The sequence below is a fragment of the Pongo pygmaeus genome, chromosome 19 (genome assembly GCF_028885625.2).
Source record: "Pongo pygmaeus isolate AG05252 chromosome 19, NHGRI_mPonPyg2-v2.0_pri, whole genome shotgun sequence".
Taxonomy (NCBI): Eukaryota; Metazoa; Chordata; class Mammalia; order Primates; family Hominidae; genus Pongo; species Pongo pygmaeus.
In genome coordinates this window covers 33,502,088-33,522,257 of record NC_072392.2, presented here as the reverse complement: position 1 = coordinate 33,522,257, position 20,170 = coordinate 33,502,088, and the positions used below count along the sequence as shown (strand labels likewise).

General features: G+C 45.7%; 1 protein-coding gene across 1 annotated transcript in view; it reads right to left on the bottom strand.

The window, feature by feature from the left end:
- LOC129017989 (protein FAM182B-like) overlaps nucleotides 1-20,170 on the bottom strand; it is a 789,280-nt gene that overhangs the window by 450,600 nt on the left and 318,510 nt on the right. The window lies entirely within an intron of this gene.

Sequence of the window (20,170 nt, the reverse complement as noted above, 5' to 3'; positions counted from 1 at the left end):
CACCAGAAGGGGCTGCTGACCACCTGGGTTTCTGCTGTGCCACACTGAAGACCATTTCTCCAGGGGACACAAACGCTTAGCATTCTCTACTGAGGTTTTCTCTTTTACGTTTAACATTGAGGTGTGCGATTCATCCAGAGTGCATATTTCTGTACACCATGAGCTGGTGCCCACAGTTTGCTGGCCGGGGGCCGGGTAGGCAGGCATGGACAAGGAGTCCAGCACTTGTGGAGGAAGCTTTGGCAGCTCACTGACCAGGCAGCAGGTGCCCGACCAGGGTCCCTCTCCCTGTGCACCCCTCCCCCGTTTCTCCTCCCAGGGTCCTCACTGGTCTTCCACACCCTCTTAGGGCAAATTTCCTTTCCTCCTGCTGCTTGCCCCTTGCCTTCACAGAGCATGTTGCATGGCAAACCTGGGGCTCTGACTCCAGCCCACCCTGGGACCCAGCAGGAGTAGGTGGTCATTCTCCAGGAGCATATGCAGAGGTCTCTACCCTACCCTTTCATCCCCCAAGGTTAATAATAATAATAGTTATTGTTGCTGTTGTTCATCATTATTGTAATGATTACCATTATTATTTGTTATTGTTATAAAAACACTGAATGAGATTTTTCCATCCACAAGGGGTGTCTGGTTGACTGAAGTTGAGGAAAGAGGAGTTTCAGGCTCGGAAATATTCTAATTCCTGCTGTAGCCCAGGGTCAGAGGTCAGGGGGAGTCCTCGGCCCCAGAGGTGCTGAATCAACCCTTCATGCACAGCAAGTTCCTGTGTCTCTGGGGTGAATGCCCAGGGGTTTGGTGGCTGGGTTACATGGTCCTTATGCAGGGACAGCAAAACTTTACCTCCACTGTTAGTGTCTCTGGCTGGGCCTAAGAGGTAAGTGGACATAAAACACATTAACAGGAGAAAAGCACACAGATTTGCACATGTAAATGGAGCCCTGTAGGAAAAAGAGATCCGAAGAAGCAGTTAGGCCTGAACGCATATATACTAGGTTGGACAAAGAGTAAGTTGTGAAAACGTGCAAGACAATGGGTTCTGGGATAGGGCAGTTCATCGTGGAGAAGGGACGAGGCAGATGAGGGTTAGTTTAACGAGATTTGTTCATACAGATTCCCCTCAGCCCCAACTCCCTGTCTCTGGTGCTAAGAATGGCTTCCTTCCTCCTGGTAGAGGGAGGCTGCCTTTCCCATGGGAGATTCACCTCCTACTTTCAGGAAGAAAAAGGGGAGGTCAGGACATCTTCCTTGTGCCTGCTGTTTTTCAAGTGCCTTTAGCTCAAAATAACCCTTATGCTAAAGTGTCGTATTTTGGGATGGCATATTCTGCCACACTTCACCTGCACGTTTTTGTTGTTGCTGTTTTCTTTTTTGAAACTGCCACACTGTTTTCCAGAGTGGCAGTACAATATTACCTTACCACCAGCAATGTGTGAGAAAGCCCGTTCTGCCACAGCCTCACCTGCATTTGATGCTGTTCCTATATTTTGTTGAAGACATTTGATGGATGTGTCATGACGTCTCACCCTGATTTTAATTTACACTCCCACAAAAGGCTAACATCTTCTCATGTGCCGACCTGCCATCTGTACATCCTGCTCAGTGAAATGCTAGTTTATGTCTGTGAACTAAGTTTTCTGAAAAGGAATGTGGAAAGTGACTTTATTTCAGTGAACAGTTTGTAAATGGGGAAGTTGCAGCCTTCAGTGCAAAAGGAAAGTAAGTTCTAGAAAACTAAGAAAGGGTTTGGGTTCTATGGTGAAAGTTTCTGTCCAGGTTTCCAACTACTTTCATTTATGTAAATGAAGGACTGAAACTCATGCTGTCCTGATCAGTGGATGTAGCTGAATCCTGATTAGTCGATACAGGTGAACCCTGATTGATTGATTGATGCAGTTGAGTCCTGATTAGTCGGGGCAGGGGAGTTCTGACTTGTTCTTTAAGCCTTAAGCAGAAGACTGTCAGAAATTTCTTATAAATGGCTGTCAGGGGTCCAGGGGAGCGGTGCTCAGGCTACAGTTATCTTGACACTGACAAAAGGAACTGGTTTGGTTTGGTTGTGGAAGGGAGGTCTTGTGATACTTTTATAACACCTTTCCAAGAACACAGAGTACATGAAGTCTCTGTCACCCAGCTACGGCTGCCTGGTTCCATTTTAACTTTGAGCAATTCAGTTAGTCTCCTGGGAGTCATTTTGTCTTTCTGCAGGGGGCATACTTTAACATGTCTTTCATCAATTTTGTAATTGGATTTTGAAGAAAAATACTGTTGCATTTTGAGTTTTTTTTTTACACATTCCTGTAGAATATATGGTTTGTAAATATATTCTTCTGATCTATACCTTGTTTTCCTCCTCTTAAAAGGACATTTCAGCTGGGTGTGGTGGCTCACGCCTGTAATCCCAGCACTTTGGGAGGCCAAGGCAGGCAGAACATGAGGTCTGGAGTTCAAGACCAGCCTGACCAATATGGTGAAACCCCATCTATATGAAAAATACAAAAATTAGCTGGAAGTGTTGACACACGCCTGTAGTCCCAGCTACTTGGGAGGCTGAGGCAGGAAAATTGCTTGAACCTGGGAGGAGGAGGTTGCACTGAGCTGAGATTGCACCACTGCACTCCAGCCTGGGTGACAGAGCCAGACTCCTTCTTAAAAAAAAAAAAAAAAAAAGGACCTTTCACAGAGCCTGGGATTTTAACTTTGATGACTTCCAATTTATCCATCTGTATTTATGAATCATGCTTTTGATGTCAAGTATAAAATCTCATTTTTTAGCCTAGATCCCAATTTTCTCTAAGAATTTTTTTCCTAAAATTTTATAGTTTTACATTTTACATTGAAATGTGTGATCCATTTGGAGTTAATATTTGCATGAGGTGTGAATGAGAGTAAAACCCCCACAATTTATCCATTTAGAAACGTGAGGAGACTTTATTTCTCATAAAGATTACAGCCTTCAAGGTGGCCATCTCAGCCAAGGGACCAGAAACAGGCACTTTGAAGGAGGAAGGGTTAGGGTAGGAGCTTTATGCTGGGCAGGTTGGCTAAACATACATATTCAACAAGTTATAGGAGGATCCATGAATATTCATGAAGGTGGTCCTAACACATGCATATTGAACAGACATGCATGTAGCATATGACCCATGTTGACTTTGGGGTGGAGACTTAACATTTAAATGTATTACAGTTAGGTCCTTTATGTCAATAGGTCTTTTCAGGGCGTGAAGTCACACAAGCATGCAGCCTCTGTAAACCAGCCAGAGACAATCCACGGTTGGTGGTCTTATCAGGAAGTTATGGCTGGTAGAGCAGGGGTTCAGTAAGTCAGTGGGTAGTGGAGCTGAAAATGGTTTTAATCTTGTCTATCTTGAGGCCAGTGGTTGTTTAGCTGCTAGAGAAAAAGAAAAGCCTTGTGGTCCTTAGAACACAATTTATTTTTTAGGCATAGGGTTAGTGACTTAACCCTTGCCTGGCATGGCCTTGGGTCCTGTTTATAACTTGGTATTTTATTGACACAGAGTCTGTTCTGTCAGTCTTCTGATCTCTATGTTAACATTAATGCTGGTCTAAACCCCAAAAGGCAGGGGGTATAATGAGGCGTGTTTGACCTCCCACCCCATCATGACTAGAACTAAACTTTTAAGATTTTCCTGAGGTCCCCTTGGCCAAGAGGGGGTCCATTCATTTGGTAGGGGCTTGGGATTCTAAAGTTGACAGTGTCTAGGTCAAGGGTTTTTGTTTGCCTGCTTGTTTGCTGTGCCTGTGATGTGCAATTGCCCTACTCCCATTTGATGGAAAGGCTACCTTTCCTCCCATGACGTGCTTTTGCATGCTTGTCAAAAACCAGCTGGGTGCATTTGTTTTGGTCTCTTGTCAGTTCTGTAGATCATCTCTCTCTGTCCACACCACACAGTCTTTACTAGCTATTTAATGTGTTGAAATAGAGGTAACTTAATTCTTGTTTTAAATTATTCATTTAACATTTCATCATCAACATTTATCTCATCTAAAACAAACAAAACAAATTCACACAGCGTACGGTGTGGATGCACTGGAGTTTATTTAACCTGACCCCTCTTAATCAATGGCTATTATCCCCCACTCCGGTTTTTTTGTTATTATAGTAAATAATGCTGAAATCGTTTTAAAAACATTTTTTAAAGTTTATTTTTAATTGACAAATCATAATTGTATATATTTATGGGCTACAATGTGACGTTTTGATATATGTATACATCGGTGGAACAATTACTTTAAGCTAATTAAGATATCCATCACCAACACATTTATTTTTTATGGTGAGATTATTTAAAATTTACTATTTTGGGGATTTTGACATATAAAATGCATTAACTACAGTCACCGTGTCATGTGGATCACTAAAACATAATCCTCTTGTCTAACTGAATCCTTGTACCCTTTGACCAACATCTCCCCCCTCCTGCCTTTCCCCCGGCCTCAGGTAGCCACCGTTCTACTCTCCGTTTCTATGAGTTCAACTATTTTCAGATTCCACACACAGGAGAGACCAAGTGGTATTTGTTTCTGTGCCTGGCTTACTTTGCTTAGTACAATGGCCTCCACGTTCATCCATGTTGTCGCCAATAGCAGGATTTCCTTTTATTCAAAGGCGGGATAGTACCCGGTGGTGTACATACACCACATTTTCTTTATTCCTTCACCCACTGGTAGACGCTTAGGTTGCTTCCGTATCTTGGCGACTGTGAATGAAGTCAATATTCTTATCTTATGCATAAGTGATCCCCACAATCATTTGTTATCTTTTGACGTTGCTTGTGAAACTTCATGTTGTCAAGCTGATCAATCATTTCCTTGATGGCTTCTGGGTTTATTTTATGCTTTAGAAAGGCTTCCCCCCTCCGAAAAGACAGAATAAAAGCGATTCACCCACGTTCTGCCTTTCACGGTTTCAACTTCACGGTCTCTCCCGCCGCCGGCGCCCCGCAAAACTTCCGAATCCTCGGGGAACCCGGGACCCCGCTGCACTGTGAAGCCGAGGCAGGGCGCCGGCCTGCCGGGGTCTCCGGAAACGTTCCCAGTTCCCGCGGAAGATCGCCAGGCCCTGAGCCGCGTGGGAGGTCTGTCCTAGCAGGTAGCAGTCCCTCGGAGTGGAACGGTTGTTAGGAAAAATTTTCAAGTCCCCTTCGGCTGCGGGGTCGCTTCATTCCAGGCCATGCCGACTGGGAGCTCCTCCACCCGCCCCAGGCCAAGAAACGCGATCCCAGGTGGTCTGGGACTAGGAGAGGCCTCGCCCGCTGGCGATGCCCATTCTATCCGCGGCTGCTTGCGCTGGCTGTCGGGCGCCACCTGGCTGCACTTCGAAGGTTTTCTCTCTGGCGCTCTGGCGAAGCAGGCAAGAAAGGGGATTTGGCCACAGGGCGCCATGCAGAGTTCAAGGGGACTGGCGGCACTGGCAGCACTGGCAGGATGAGCCTCGCTTTGCCGGGTGTACTCTTCGTCCTTTCGTCAGAGATTAAACCTGAGGGTCAGCGTTGGAGGCTCACTCTTGAGCTCGGAGTGCTGTGGCCTGAGCGGGTCGACTAGTACACGCAGGAATCGATGGGCCTTCTGAGAGTGTGAACGGGGGATGGGGTACTCTGCCGGACGCCCACTGGCGTGGGGCCAGGTCCTCAGGCCTTCCATTACACCCATTATCTCCAAGCCCCTCCCCGGAGGTGAGGACCGGCCCGGCTGTTTCAGGAGGACTGCGAAGAGTAACATGGGCCCGTCCGTGGCCATCCGTGGGTCGTGGTCATCCGACTTGAGCTTCACACCTTTTTCCGAGTCTTGTCTTGGAGGTGGAGTCTGGCTTGGGCAGTTCGAGAAAAAACGGGGAAGGCACAGTGGATTTAGCCACGGCCTGCAAAATGGGATCTTGTGGTTGGACTTTGGGGCCCCACCCTCCCAACTGGGGAAGAGCCTACAGCCTCTGGCTCCGAGATAGAGGGGCGACCACATGTCCGATGGATGATCTTTGTTAGAGTTGCTGGGTCGATCAGCCTCATTTCTGCAGTTTTGATGTGACCTCAGAAAGTTGATCAGATCGACCAGCAGCCCAACCCAGCAGATGGGCAACTAGAATTTGGGAGAGGAGAAGGGGGCAAGGCGAGGGGAGAAGGGCGTGGGGGGGAGGCCTGCGGCGAGGTGCGAAGGGGAGGGTAGGGGCAGGGGGATGGTGGAACCTGAGGTTTATATAGCAACAGTAATTCTTTTAAGCAAGTATTATAAACAAATAATAATTTATTTACATTTACAAACTATATGAATATAAATAATATAAATTTGTAGAATTATAAGTATAAATTATACTTTATAAATAATAAATCTGCATAAATAGTGATTAGATATAAACAATTATAGTTCTGAAGAGGACGCAGGAGGGGCTTTCGGTCCGCAGAAATTTCTAAATGCCCCTGGGGAGGCTGAGGCAGGCCGACCCCAGTGAATTTTGAAGTCCCCTCTGGGTGGGGCGCTGTCCCGGGAGGCGCTGCGGAGCCTGTCCCCTGCCCGGCAGCTGTCCCTGGCCCAGGGCGCTCCCCCCCAAATTTTCCAAGGCTTCTTTTGGCTTCCAGGGATCTCACGGTTCCACTCATGCGTGCCAGGGAGCCCCGAGGTGGGAATGCGACGCGAGGTGGACACGGACGAGGCCTGGCGTCCTACCTGCCCACTCGCCATCCGGATCCGCTCGGCAGGCTTTTTAGCTAGTTGTCTGGCGACACCTGGCGGCCGCCTTTATATATAGCAAGCTCGACCAGCGGGGCAACGTGGGATTCGGTGGCTGAATGGTAAAAGGGGGATATTCTGTAATGGTGGGGAGCAGGGGGAGTCCTGAGGCTTATAGTAGTAGTAGTAATAATATTCTTTTTGTATTATGTAATTTATAAATATAAATTGTCATAAATACACTAATAATATACAATTATGTAGATACTATAAATGTCATGGTATAAATATATGTAATATATAGATTATATATTTTAATAAATATTTATGTATAAATATTAAATCAGTAATTATAATTATTTGGTCCTTGCTGGGATTCATCATTACTGTAATTATTACCATTATTATAAATAGTAATTGTAGTAGTAGTAGTAATAGTAGCAGCTTTTTTTTTTTAATAACAACACTGAATAAACTGTCTATCAAAGAAAGATGTTCAAGTGACTAGAGATAATAAAGAAGGGTTTCAGTCCGTGGGATTTAAAAAATCCACCCAAGAGCCTGGTGACGCTCTGACCCACAGTCAGTGAAGCAACCAGCTGGGAACTGATACAGCAACCCTAATGGTCAGGACTGCACTGACGGCTTCCCTCCTTTTTGCCCTTGCTTCGAACTTAGGACCAACAGGGAGAACAAAATAGGCACCCTCTTACCAGTCAGGTAGGATCCCCTCTTCCAGTGATACAGGAGATGGAAATAAATTATTTAGGCAGATAGGACAAAAGAGTCCTTGGCAGAACTTCTAACAAAAAACAGCCCAAGAAATCATTTCTTTCTAACAAAGAGCAGCCTGAAAAATGGAGCTGCAAGCATAGATAAGGAAGCTGGAAGCCTGCCTGGGAGGAGGCCTGCAGCCGCACTGATAAAAGGGACTACCTGGAGCCAGGCATGTCCACCATGGGGGGTTCACCTTCCCTAATTTTTTGTTGTTGTTGTTAACACATGCACAGTAAGAAAGAAATAAGCAACATGGAGTAGCTACTCACCTGCATAATAAATAGAAGATTGGTGTGGGGGCATCCAGAGATTCATGCCCTATGCAGATGGCACACCTGGTCCTGTTTTTTTGCACCCGATGTAGATCAGACACTGCTCCCCACTAGCTCATCTATAAAAATCTGCATTTCACTGTGCATCAGCAACCTATTTTTCCAGGACCCCTCTCTGTAGCAGAGAGCTATTCTCTTTCTTTCACCTATTAAATTTCCACTCTTAACCTCACCCTTTGTGTGTCCATGCCCTTGATCTCTGTGGCTGTGAGACAATGAACCTTGGGTGTCACCCCAGACAATGAAGCCACTTCACTAGCAGCTGCCTCTGGCGGCTGGCAGTCCCATCAGGACTCCTCTTCCTCTTTTCCACCACACAGATTTCCCATTCCTCTCCCTGCCTTTGAGTTTCTGCCAAACACTATTGAGCTGCATGAAAGAACCTTCAATGCATATTACAACTGAAAGAAACTGATCTGAAAAGGCTGCATACTGTAAGATTCCAACTCTGTCACATTCTGGAAAAGGCACAACCATGGAGACAGTAAAAAGAGCAGTGGTTGGCAGGGGTTGGGGGAGAGAGGGATGAACAGGCAGAGCACAGGGGATCTGCAGGACTGTGAAACTACTCTGTATGATATGACAGTGGTGGATATGGCATTAGACATCTGTTCAAACCCACAGAATGTACTGAGGACTAAACTGACATTTTTTCTCTCTTGCCCAGATTCCTATCTAAGGGGCCTGGGGAGTCATACCCTAAAAACTAAAATCTCAACAGATGGGCTTTATTTAACCTTATATATAACACAGCTTACTTTCCCACCGGACTCTCGTATAACATCATATGACAGATAAAGAAGGAAATAAAAATATTTTAGCCCAAAATAGGATTTATTTGCATATTTTGAAATGGCCCTGCAAAGCTGTCTCTTGTGGGGAAAATTTGCATCTGTAAAGAATCTCTATTACCATAACTAGCTCTTTTCCCTTCCAGGCCCTCCCAGGCCCTCCCAATCTTCTAGAGATTAGCTGAAAGTCTAGCACCTTTTAAAAGTCTGAATAGGAAACATTGGCCATCTATTGTCTCTAAGGGCGGCCCCCATGAGACTTCATCTACATGGTAAGAACCTTGGTCTCCACAACCCCTTATCTTGACCCAGATACTCCTTTCTATTGATTGCAGGTTTTTAGATAATAACTGTTTCAATCAATTGCCAATCAGAAAATCTTTGAATCCACCTATGACCTGGACGCCTTCCTCCCACTGACCCCCTTCTAGCTGTCCCACCTTTCTGGACTGAATCAATGTGCATCTCACATGTACTGATTAATGTCTCATGTCTCCTTAAAATGTATAAAACCAAACTGTAAAACAACCGCTTTGGGCACATGTTCTCAGGGCCTCTTGAGACTATACCTTGGGTCACTCATATTTGGCTCAGAATAAATCTCTTCAATATATTTTACAGTGTTTGGCTCTTTTCACTGACAATACAACACCAAGAATGACCCTAATGTGAACCACAGACTTTGGGTGAAAATGATGTGTTGGTGTGAGTTTAGCAGTAGTAACAAATGTGCCCCACTGATGTGGGACATGGACAGTAGGGCAGGCTGTGTGTGTGTGTGTGTGTGTGCGCGTGGGCTGGTGAGGGGTGCATATGAGAGCTCTCTGCACGCTCAGCTCAATTTTGCTGTATAGGTGTAGAAAAAATCTTACCTCCACCCATCTTAGGTTTATTGCCTTGGCCCCACAAATTTAGACCAATGAAAGCCAGGTTAACAAGAGAAAACAACACATTTATTAATTCATGCATTGCAAATACACATGGGAGAGCTCAGTGATAATAACTCAAAAAGGCAGTTAGAACTTGGGCTTATTAGCACCCTAATGAGAGAGCAATATATTTGTAGAGAAGTGGAAAGACAAAGGAAGGGGACCTTGAGCTTCTTTGGATAACAAGTTGTGGGAAGGTAGATATATGGGGGAAGTTGACAGATAAGGTTGATTTGGTGTGCTTGTGATGTTGATTTTTCTGGTGCCACCTCTGGGCTGGTAAGAGACATCCTGCCTTTCTGGTAGATGGGGGCAGGGCAGAGAGTTTGTCCTGTGTCTACTTGGTCTCAGTTGTCTTCAGCTCAAAATAATCTTTATGTCAGAGTGGCATATTTTGGGATGGCATACTCTAAGCCCCTTCAGCTGTGAATTCAAAACAACTCTGAAAAAGTCAATTAAAAACTATATTCCTATAACATGGCCCTTGCTGCTGGGGCTCAGGACACACCACCCCAAAATATGACAATACAAAACCAGATATGTGAACACAAAATATACTTCTTAGGCAAATTTTGATCTGTTATTCTAAGAAATTGCAGACACAGGAGTAGCTCTGAAAAGCTGCCCTTTTGTGAAAGAAATTTATAACTATAAAATACATCAACATTAGTGAATTATCTGTATCAGGAAGAGGGCTGGTTCCAGACAATTCTATCACCCCAGAGAGTTTTCTCTGCAGCACAAGACACTTTTATTCACCAGACATTGCCTCCCCTCACCCTCCCAGAACTTGTGCCCATCCCCGGCAAGCCCCAAGCCCCTGTTCCTTTCTGTAACTCAGGACACTATTTAAGCTTCATTCATCTGGCCCTTCTCCTGGTCCATATTTTGTGGGACTCCTGTGCATATAGACGTAATTAAAGTGTTTTCTTCTCCTATTAGCCTGTCTTATGTCAATTTAATTCCTAGCCCAGCCAAAGAACCTAGAAAGGGAAGCCATTTTTCCCTCCACTACCTGCTTTTCAAGATCCCAGTTTGTTGGAACCACTTCAGAGTTAACCCTCTGTAAATACTTGTCAGTCCTCATCTTTTCAATGTTTTCACCTGACATTCACTCTTTATTTCACTCTTATGTCTCCCAGCAGGTTGCTCAAGAAACTCTCCCTTGCTGTGGACACTGCTGACTTCTGTAAAATATATTTACAGGAGGCCATTGGTTTGGACTGAACTTCTGCACTAGGCCCAACAGACTGAGATGGAGCATGGACCCCTATTAGAGGCCTGCTAGGCCTCCTCCAAGCATGGAAACAAAGGAAAATCTTGATTTCTTTCAAGGGAAATTCCAGGTACCTAGCTGGCATTGAGAAGTAAATGAGCCACCTGATAAGCAAGAAGGGAATAACAGCTGCAAGTAATAGCCACTCGAGTAAGTCAGAGCGACAAGGTGTTTTGTCCCCTGTTGAAACTAAAGATTGCATCTTAGCATATGTCCATGAATGGTTTTTCAGAAACCCGGACCCACCTCAGATGGAAAATACTGACCATCATCACAGAGACCTCAGATGTCAGGGAGATGAGGGCTGCACTCTGACAGCTGCTCTTTGTTGTAAATTTCTTTCTCAGCGGCCTGGAGAGAGTCATGCCCACAGGCCAGAACTTAACATTCCTTTCTGCTGATCCCAAGTTTTAGACAAAGCCTGGCTTCCTTAACCAACTGCAATCAAAGAATCCTGAAGCCGCCTATGACCTGTAAGCCCCTTGCTTCAAGAGCTTCCACCTTTTTAGGCCAAACCAGTGTATACCCTCTGTATTGATTTATGGTTTCCCTGTAACTTCTGCATTCCTGAATTATTCCCCTGCTTTTAAAATCCCTTGCTTGTAAGCCATCCAGGAGATTGGGTCTGAAGCATAAGCTGTCCCATTCTCCTTGCTTGGTGTCCTGCAAGTTAACACCCTCCTTTCTCCTGCTGCAAACCTCGGTGTGGGTGTTTGGTTTTACCACACGGGGCAAGCAGACCCAGGTTCATTTCAGTAACAAAACCAGACTGGATTGGAGTTTCTTGCGCTAAAGTTCCACTTTTCCAAACCAAAACTGAGCTGTTGATCTGACCTTCTGAGAAGTCAGGACACAGAGAGATAAAAGGCAAATCCCCAGCAGGCCAGGTTTAGCCAGCATGGTAGGCAGTCCCTCCCCTCTGCTTTAATGTTTACAAGGAAAGTAACTTTGCAACCAATCCGTGTTTTGTTCTCTGTTTCTGCTTCAGCCTTTTCTATCCATAAAGCCCATCTCCCCAACTCTGCTCGGAGGAATGCTCAGTCTGTTTTATGGAATGAAGTGTTGCCTGATTCTAGAATAGCAAATAAAGCCAATTAGGATCTTTAAACTAAATCTGTTGTACTTTTGTCTTTTGACAGTTCCATGATGGAATATCTAATGGCCACTTTCCATTTACCATGTTAAAGGAACAGTCCAGGTAAGTGGCTCCTTTTTGTTTCTGGGGTCCATCTTGCTCCTGGCTCCTGACGCCAATGCTTCTCCTTCTCATCCTGCCTTTCTGGATGCTCCTACCCAAGGTTTGCCAGCGTGCTCACAACCCCTGCTTGGGATTTAAAATCTGAAGTGCATCATAACTCACTCCTGGACTCTGCTATTCTTTTATTGGTATGCCAGAAAAAAAGAACCCCAAGCCCTCTGGGGGACCAAACTGATTTTTAAGGCACTAATTATTAACTCTATTCTTACAACCTCCAGATTTTATCTCCACTCAGAATTATATGTACAGCTACCTAGCTGATTTCCAGACCGAAATACCTCTTTGACATTACAGATTAAAACTGATCCCACTCTATAGTCTAGGTCATCTTCCTGGACTTGGCTGTGACCTAGACTTACTGTCTAAATAAATGGTGTGACGGCTCACCTAGGGACTCCATTCCAGACTCTAGAAAGAGTTTCTTCAGCCTGTATCTCCCCACATCATAAACAATCCATTACTGAGTCCTGTTCATTCTTCCAATAGACCAAAGGCTTCCCTTCACTTCCACAATGACCCCAACTGTTTTGCCACTCGCTCCTGGAAGAACATCTGGATTTGTTTCTGGCTTTTGGCTATGAGGAATAAGCCTGCTGAGAACATTCAGCTCCAGGATTTTGTGTGAATGTAAGTGGTTTCGTGGTAGGGTGGGAACCTGAAGGCCATCCCTGGGTTGGGTGATTCTCTAGAGGGACCCAGAGAACTCCACCAAGCTGACCTAAGCCCTTGAAAATCAAACAGATTACTGCATGTCCCAATGCCTGCACTATAGCTCTCTTGTTGGAATAAACTGCCCAAGAAAAATGGGGGTACGTGGTTACATTATCAGAGGCATCCCAGGTGGATCCTGGAGACATGGACAGTACCCATAGTCACGAAGCTGACAGCTGGAAGAAGCCTGTCTGGTTCAACCCCTGTCTGGCATATTCCTTCCTTCTCCATCCTCACTTTCTACCCCTCACAGGGACAGAACTTACAGCTTACCAAGCCAGGCCATTGCACTTTTGGACAACTCTACTAAATGGATTTTCCTCATGCCATCGCATAACTGCTACCTGCCACCAGAACCTTAGAAATACATGGTTTTCCATCAAGCACTCATGGAACATGTCACTGTGGGCACTTCTAGGGGGGATTCATGATGGATCCTTCATGATCAACTAAATGTAAAACAAACTCCCAGGTAACAGAACCATTTCAGCTATTAAATAAAATCATCTGTATTAACCTAGTTTAATTATGAGGGACATCTCTCCCAACATTATATACATATATATATATTTTTTTTCTTTTTCTGAGACAGGGTCTCACTCTGTCACCCAGGCTGGATTGCAGTGGTGCCATCACAGCTCACTGCAGCCTCAACCTTCCAGGGCTCCAGCAATCCTCCCACCGCAGCTTCCTGACTAGCTGGGACTATAGATGAATGCGACTATGCCCGGCTAATTTTTTAAAAACTTTTTGCAGGAGCAGGGTTTTGCCATGTTGCCCAGGCTGGTCTCCAACTCCAGTGCTCAAGCAATTTGCCTGCCTTGGCCTTCCAAAGTATTGAAATTACAGAATAAGCCACTGTGCCTCCAACATAATCATTTTTTTTTTTAAAGAATAGTTGGTACTTGGAGGCCGGGTATGGTGGCTTACACCTGTAATCCCAGCACTTTGGGAGGCAGAGGCAGGTGGATCACTTCAGGTCAGCAGTTCGAGACCAGCCTGGCCAACATGGTGAAACCCATCTCTACTAAAAGTACAAAAATTAGCCAGGTGTGGTGCACACCTGTAGTCCCAGCTACTCGGGAGGCTGAGGCAAGTGGATTGCTTGAACCCGGGAGTCAGAAGTTGCAGTGAGTGGAGATCGTGCCACTGCATTCCAGCCTGGGTGACAGAGCAAGACTCCATAAAAAAAAAATAGTTGGTATTTACACCTTTCTTTCTGAAAATCATTGATAGTGGCCCCATTCATCTGTTGAGGTTTTATATGAAAACAAAACCTTATACCATTGTGTGGGGAGAGGTGCTAACTGTCCTCTTTGTGGTGGGGTGAATATAGCTTCAGCACACACAGCAGCTGTTTTGGGTTCTCAAGAAGGGAGGCCCAAAGTAGTTCAATCGTAACCTATTACGATTTCTCTCAGAAACGCAGCCCAGCTGCTCCCTTCCCTCAGGGGAGTTTGTGACCTTGCTACTCACAGCGTGGTCCATGAACCAGCAGCACTGGGGTCACCTGAAGCTTGTGTGAAATGCGGCATCCCAGGCCTGCTGCACCACGTGCATCAAAAGCACACATATTCTTCCTATTGCTGAGAGGGAGGAGGGACGGCAGCACAGGAGCAAAGCCATCACTGTGACTGCTGTTAGGGACAGTGCCAGAGCACCCAGCCCCGAGCCCCACCACCACCACCCCATTTCCTTAATTACAGAATTTACTTGAAATTAAAAATCCCTGCTCCCTAAATACCCACCCTCTCCTCTGGCTTTCTTTTTAGCTGAGGTGGCTGTTCTGGCCTCTTCTTTCCCTCATTCCTGGCAGCACAGCAATCCCTGCAAGTTACTCAGACCCTCAGGACTCCTCATTCAAGTGTAGTGGAGGATGATGCAGATGGCAGGGAAAACCAAAGAAAGCTCAGGTAGCCCATCATGGCTGCCATCAGTGAAAGAATGTCTCTATTTAACACTGAACCTTAGTAATGACATGCTCTCTCCTTGTCCCAGACCTTCATTTTAAAATAGAGCACTCAGGTGGGAGCGGAACCACAGGGGCACTTCGATCCTGAACCTGCTCTGGGCGGGCGGTGGCTCTAGCCTTTGGGATTTTGTCTTCATTTACTTTTTTTTGAGATGGAATCTTGCTCTGTCACCCAGGCTGGAGTGCAGTGGCATAATCTCGGCTCACTGCAACCTCCATCTCCTGGGTTCAAGCAATTCTCCTGCCTCAGCCTCCTGAATAGCTGGGATTACAGGTGCATGCCACCATGTCCAGCTTTTTGTATTTTTTACATACAAATCTCCCGAAGTGTTGGGATTACAGGCGTGAGCCACCATGCCTGGCCTGTCCTCATTTATTTAAAGAGCAGTTACTCATCCCCAATTCCCCATAGATAGTGGTCAACTTCTTTGAAATCCAGAGACATTTTATAATGCTCAACTCTTTTTTCACCAATTCTGTTTCTAAAATAAGTGTCAGTCAGGATGGATGTGCTTTTAGAGAAACACTGTGACAAAGACCGTTTGCTCCAGAGGAAGGACCTGCAGTGGCCCCAGGCTGTGGCTCCAGCATCACTTGAGACAGTGTGAACATTTGGACACAATTAAAAAGAGGACACTTAATCAAAGAGCACACTTACCAAGTAAAGGGGCAGGAAAGCAGGGAGGCGGGAGGTGCGGGACCCCATGTGGGACAGGCAACTGTGTGTTGTTGGTACCACGTTCCTGCCATGGCTTTCCTACACCAGCAGAGAGAAAGCCCATTTCTGCTCTCTGCTGCAAGGCTCTCTGGATGGAAGGTCTAGTTCCACAGGAAAGAAATCCTGGTGGCTGAGGCGTGGCTGTGCACAGCCTGGATGGCTCAGCCTGTGGCTGGCCGGCACCCAGGGCCCCTGGTGGGGGTCTCACCTGCTTGGGATGGCCTCAGCTCCCAGGCTGCAGCCACCATTGCCATTTCAAAGGTGAGAAGGAACTGTCTGTGTGGACCTCTCATCCCTCACAGTGAGGGAGGCAGGAGCTGGGTGGTGCAGGGAATTAGGAAAGGCAAACCTGGGACCTGCTATGCCCTGCAGTGCCGTTTCCAGAGGAGAGCAGCCCGGGGTGGCAGACGTTTGCATTTGGAGGTTAGAAATGCTCTTCCTGGCCGGGCATGGTGGCTCACAGCTGTAATCCCAGCACTTTGGGAGGCCGAGGCGGACAGATCACGAGGTCAGGAGATGGAGACCATCCTGGCTAACACGGTGAAACCCCGTCTCTACTAAAAATACAAAAAATTAGCCAGGTGTGGTGGCGGGTGCTCTAGTGCCAGCTACTCTGGACGCTGAGGCAGGAGAATGGCGAGAACCCGGGAGGCGGAGCTTGCAGTGAGCCGAGATCGTGCCACTGCACTCCAGCCTGGGTGACAGAGCAAGACCCTGTTTCAAAAAAAAAAAAGAAATGCTGTTCCTGACTTTTCAGAGCTGACTGAATCACCCGGTTCTTGGCCTGTGTCTTTTCCTCACCTATATATATTCAACTATATTCAATCAACAAGCTTAACATTGAGAATCAAGAGAAGCCCAGGACCTGGGGAGCCCGGGACCCCCTTCAGCATCCACTGTGCTTGGGATGGGGCTACCAACCCCGCTTCAAGTCACCTCTTGTTCTCCTGTCCCAAAGGAGCTGGCACACCAAGTGATGCTTCCATTTGGCCACTGCCTTTATGGGAAGGGACAGCGGTCTCTCCTTGGTGCCAGTGTTAGAAGGAAGAATTGGTGCTCACTCAGTCCTGCTGTGTGTGGGAGTCTCCTCTGCACCCCGCCCTATCTTGTCACTCATCACCACTGGGTTGAGCAATACCAGACTTTGTTTCCAGGCTTTGTTTCTTGGCCCTTGACAATAAACAGAACAGTCTCCCTCAGCTTTTCACACCACATAGACCCCTCAGGATGAATTGCTCGAGCAGCTCCTGCTGATGCTGGGCCTTGGGAAGAGAGGGCCAGTGGGGAGGGCCCGCCCCTGAGCTGAGAGGTCCCTTTATAAAGGCAAGTCCGAGCCCCAGAGATTTGGGGGTCAGCAAGGGAGACAGCAGGGCTGAAGGCGTAGAGGGGGCACCGTGCACTTTATATCTGAGGCAATTCAACAACAAAGATGCCAGGTATGTGGACACACACCTAGAGGAAGAGTGCTGTGCACCCTCAAAGCCTGGTCTGAGGCTCAGCAAACCAGCCCTTCTGGGAAGCTTGTTGGAAAGTCCAACTCTCAAGCCCCTCCCCACCCCTGGTGCCCCAGAACCTTCAGTCTGACCTAGCCCTGGGTGACTCCCCTGCTCCTGAGGTCTGGGACGAGCTGCCTGCAGCACTGGCTCTCAATCTGCCTGATTGTCAGCACCACCTGGAGAGCCAGAGAAGTTCTGAAAAGACAGATCTCTGGGCGCTTCCATCCCTGGGATTGTGACTCAGTAAGTAAGGGGTGAAGCCCAATAATTCATATCTATGTTTTTAAAGCTCCCCCAGAGTTCTGGATGCTTAGCCAGCCTGGGGACCCTCTCTCAGCTCTTCGGGTATCTTACAGGTAAGAAAGATGTCATTGTAAGCTTTTATCCTTGGAAACACATTCATTCCAAACATATCAAAAGAACTTACTAGGCCGTGTGCGGTGGCTTATGCCTGTAATCCCAGAGCTTCGGGAGGCCCAGGTGGGCGGATCACTTGAGCCCGGGAGTTTGAGACCAGCCTTGACCTCCTTGACTTCTGGGGAGTTTATGAGGGACCTGGAGGCTGTCAGAGTGGTTTTTTGTTTCCCTTTGTGTACAGTTTTGGGTTCATTGTTTATGTATTAGGGCTTGGAATAGGATCCTATAAATATTTCAGGTCCTAAAATAGCTGTGACAGTGTCACTAACCTGCCCCTGAGCTGAACATCCACCCCCCCACTGCCATTTAATCCTCCAGTCATGTGAGGGAGGATGGGAGCCTGTGTGAATGTCTTTCTCACTCATGTTCAAAGATCATATCTGCCTGTCTCATCTGTCAAGAGTGTAGAGTTTGTTGTGATGGTGTATTCAAAATAGATGAAACGTGTGGTCATTGTACTTGGCAAACAGCTTTTCACGTTGGGATGCTTCCGCCCCCGGCTCAGGGCTGGTCCAACTGTGTGAGGAATGCAGCTCAGTGCAGGTGTCCGGTCTGCCACCCTCAGCCCCGCAGCTGCAGTGTTAGAAAAACTGTGCTGTGGGCACCCAGCGCCGGTGACATGGGGAATGTGGAATAATGAATACTTAATTCACATGTGCTTATAGAAAAAATTTTATACAATAAAAATAACCAATTGTGAGATTTACATCTTTTTCTGTCACTATATATAAAAGGAATCAAGAATTTTCATGCAGCTTCCAGGTATTCTTGAGACTGGTATATCGTTTCTTTTTGAAAAGTGCACTATTGCATAACAACACCTAGATAAATATATTTTTGTGTATTTATAAGCATATTTTAGCTCAAAAATATCAATAGTATACACAGCTTACAGCACAGTTTGGGAAATGCTGATGTATATGGTAATAATGTGTTGTGTGGGATGATTTAAAATTATATCAGGCTATTAGGAGCCCAATATAGTGATCCAAATTGAGATCATCTTGTCTAGTATTCTTTAAAATGGCAAAACATCAAATCTAGAAAATAGATAAGAAATGAATTTTAAGATAAAAGTACAACTGATTTTCTATTTTTACAAAAATCATTATTGATTTTCAAAAATATATTTTAGAATTCAATCTGTTAATTTAAAAAGTGCTTATTTAATAATATATTGAACAAAACTGGCTATAAGAAAAAATGCCTCGTCTTGCTGTCCCCAAATCTTGCATCTTTTCAAAGTTTCAGAATTTTGTAAAATATTTTGAATAGCCCAGACTTTCTGAAAATGGGTGTAGCCTTTCAAAGTATTAGAATTGAGAAGCTTTTAAATGCCAATCTTATTTTATAAAGTGTTGACTTTTCACTGTAGACTAATAGCGAACAGTTTGTAAAGAAATGTAAATAAAAAATGTAAATAAACAAAATAGGCTTATTAGTTTTCAAAAAATTTATTTAAAAGGACGGGGCAATGTTGATTGGAGTAAGGAAGTATTTGAAAATGTGTTTTGTGAAAGAAATCAACACACACACACACACACACACACACGCCTCAAAAGCGAAACTCCAACAATGCAGCTGTTGTTCCTTTGCAGCAATATTTATCTCACCTTGAGTGAGTGAGGGCCATGCTGCTTGAAAGTGTAATAACTTCAACACCTTGCCTATGTCTGTGATTTAAAACTAAGCGCTACTCAGCTCTTGTAATGCCCCTGACCTCCACCAGAGAGAGATTCTTGGTTATTCCTTGTGGGCAAATATGTCCATGGATCAGTGGATCAGGGACTGTTGAATCAGATATGTGTCCCTCTCTACACGTCACGGTTTGTAGAGATCAAAAATTTCCCTGAAAACACCCAGGTTTAGGAAGCCAGGTGATCAGCCAGCTCTGAGGCCTAACTAGGGAAGCCAGAATCCTGCTCCCAGGACAGGGCTGGGATGGGGACGTCTGTGCTGATGTCATCTCCAGCTGTGAGCTCCAGAGCAATGCTGTCTGGGATGAGGGTCTGGGGCATCCTGAGCTCCGGGAGAAAGCTGGGTGCAGTTAAGGGCTCTATGAAGATTGTATGTGGTGGCAACGCTGTTGGGATAACCCATGGGTAGCCTAGAGAAGAAGTACTGTGTCCCACTGCAGGTGAAGGTGAATTAAGGCAGAGAGACTATTGAAATAGGCACTGAACAGAACATGATAGCTGAATCTATAACAGCACAATATTTACCAGTTGTTGATTGGATGGGGTCAGTAAGTTCCATAATACTGGGTGTTGGGGTCTTAATGAAAGGATTACAATGTTAAGGTTGTAGTAATCCACCGTGAAGCACCATTTATTTTTTTCCAGGCTTAAGCAGAGGCAAGACTGAGCTGTCAAATGGAGAAGCAGTAGAGAGAATCACCCTTTTATTAATTAGGTTTTATATATTAAGTTTTAAACTTGAAGGTCCTGTACATCTGAATTGTGTCTCTCCCAAAATTACATACTGAAGCCCTTACCCCAGTACCTCAGAATGTGCCTGAATTTACAGATACAGCCTTTAAAGGGTGTGGTTAAGTTAAAGTGAGACCATTAAGGTGGGCCCTAATCCAACATGACAGGTGTCGCTATAAAAGAAGAAATTTGGAGACATAAAGAGACCTCAGTGCTGGGTGTGCTCATAGGAAAGGTCATTTCAGGTCGGGAGAGAGGCCTCAGAGAAACCAAATACCCCACACCTTGGTCTTGGAATTCCAGCCTCCAGAACAGGGAGAAAATAAATTTCTATTGTTAAAGTCACCCAGTGTCTGGTAGCCCTAGCAGACTAACAC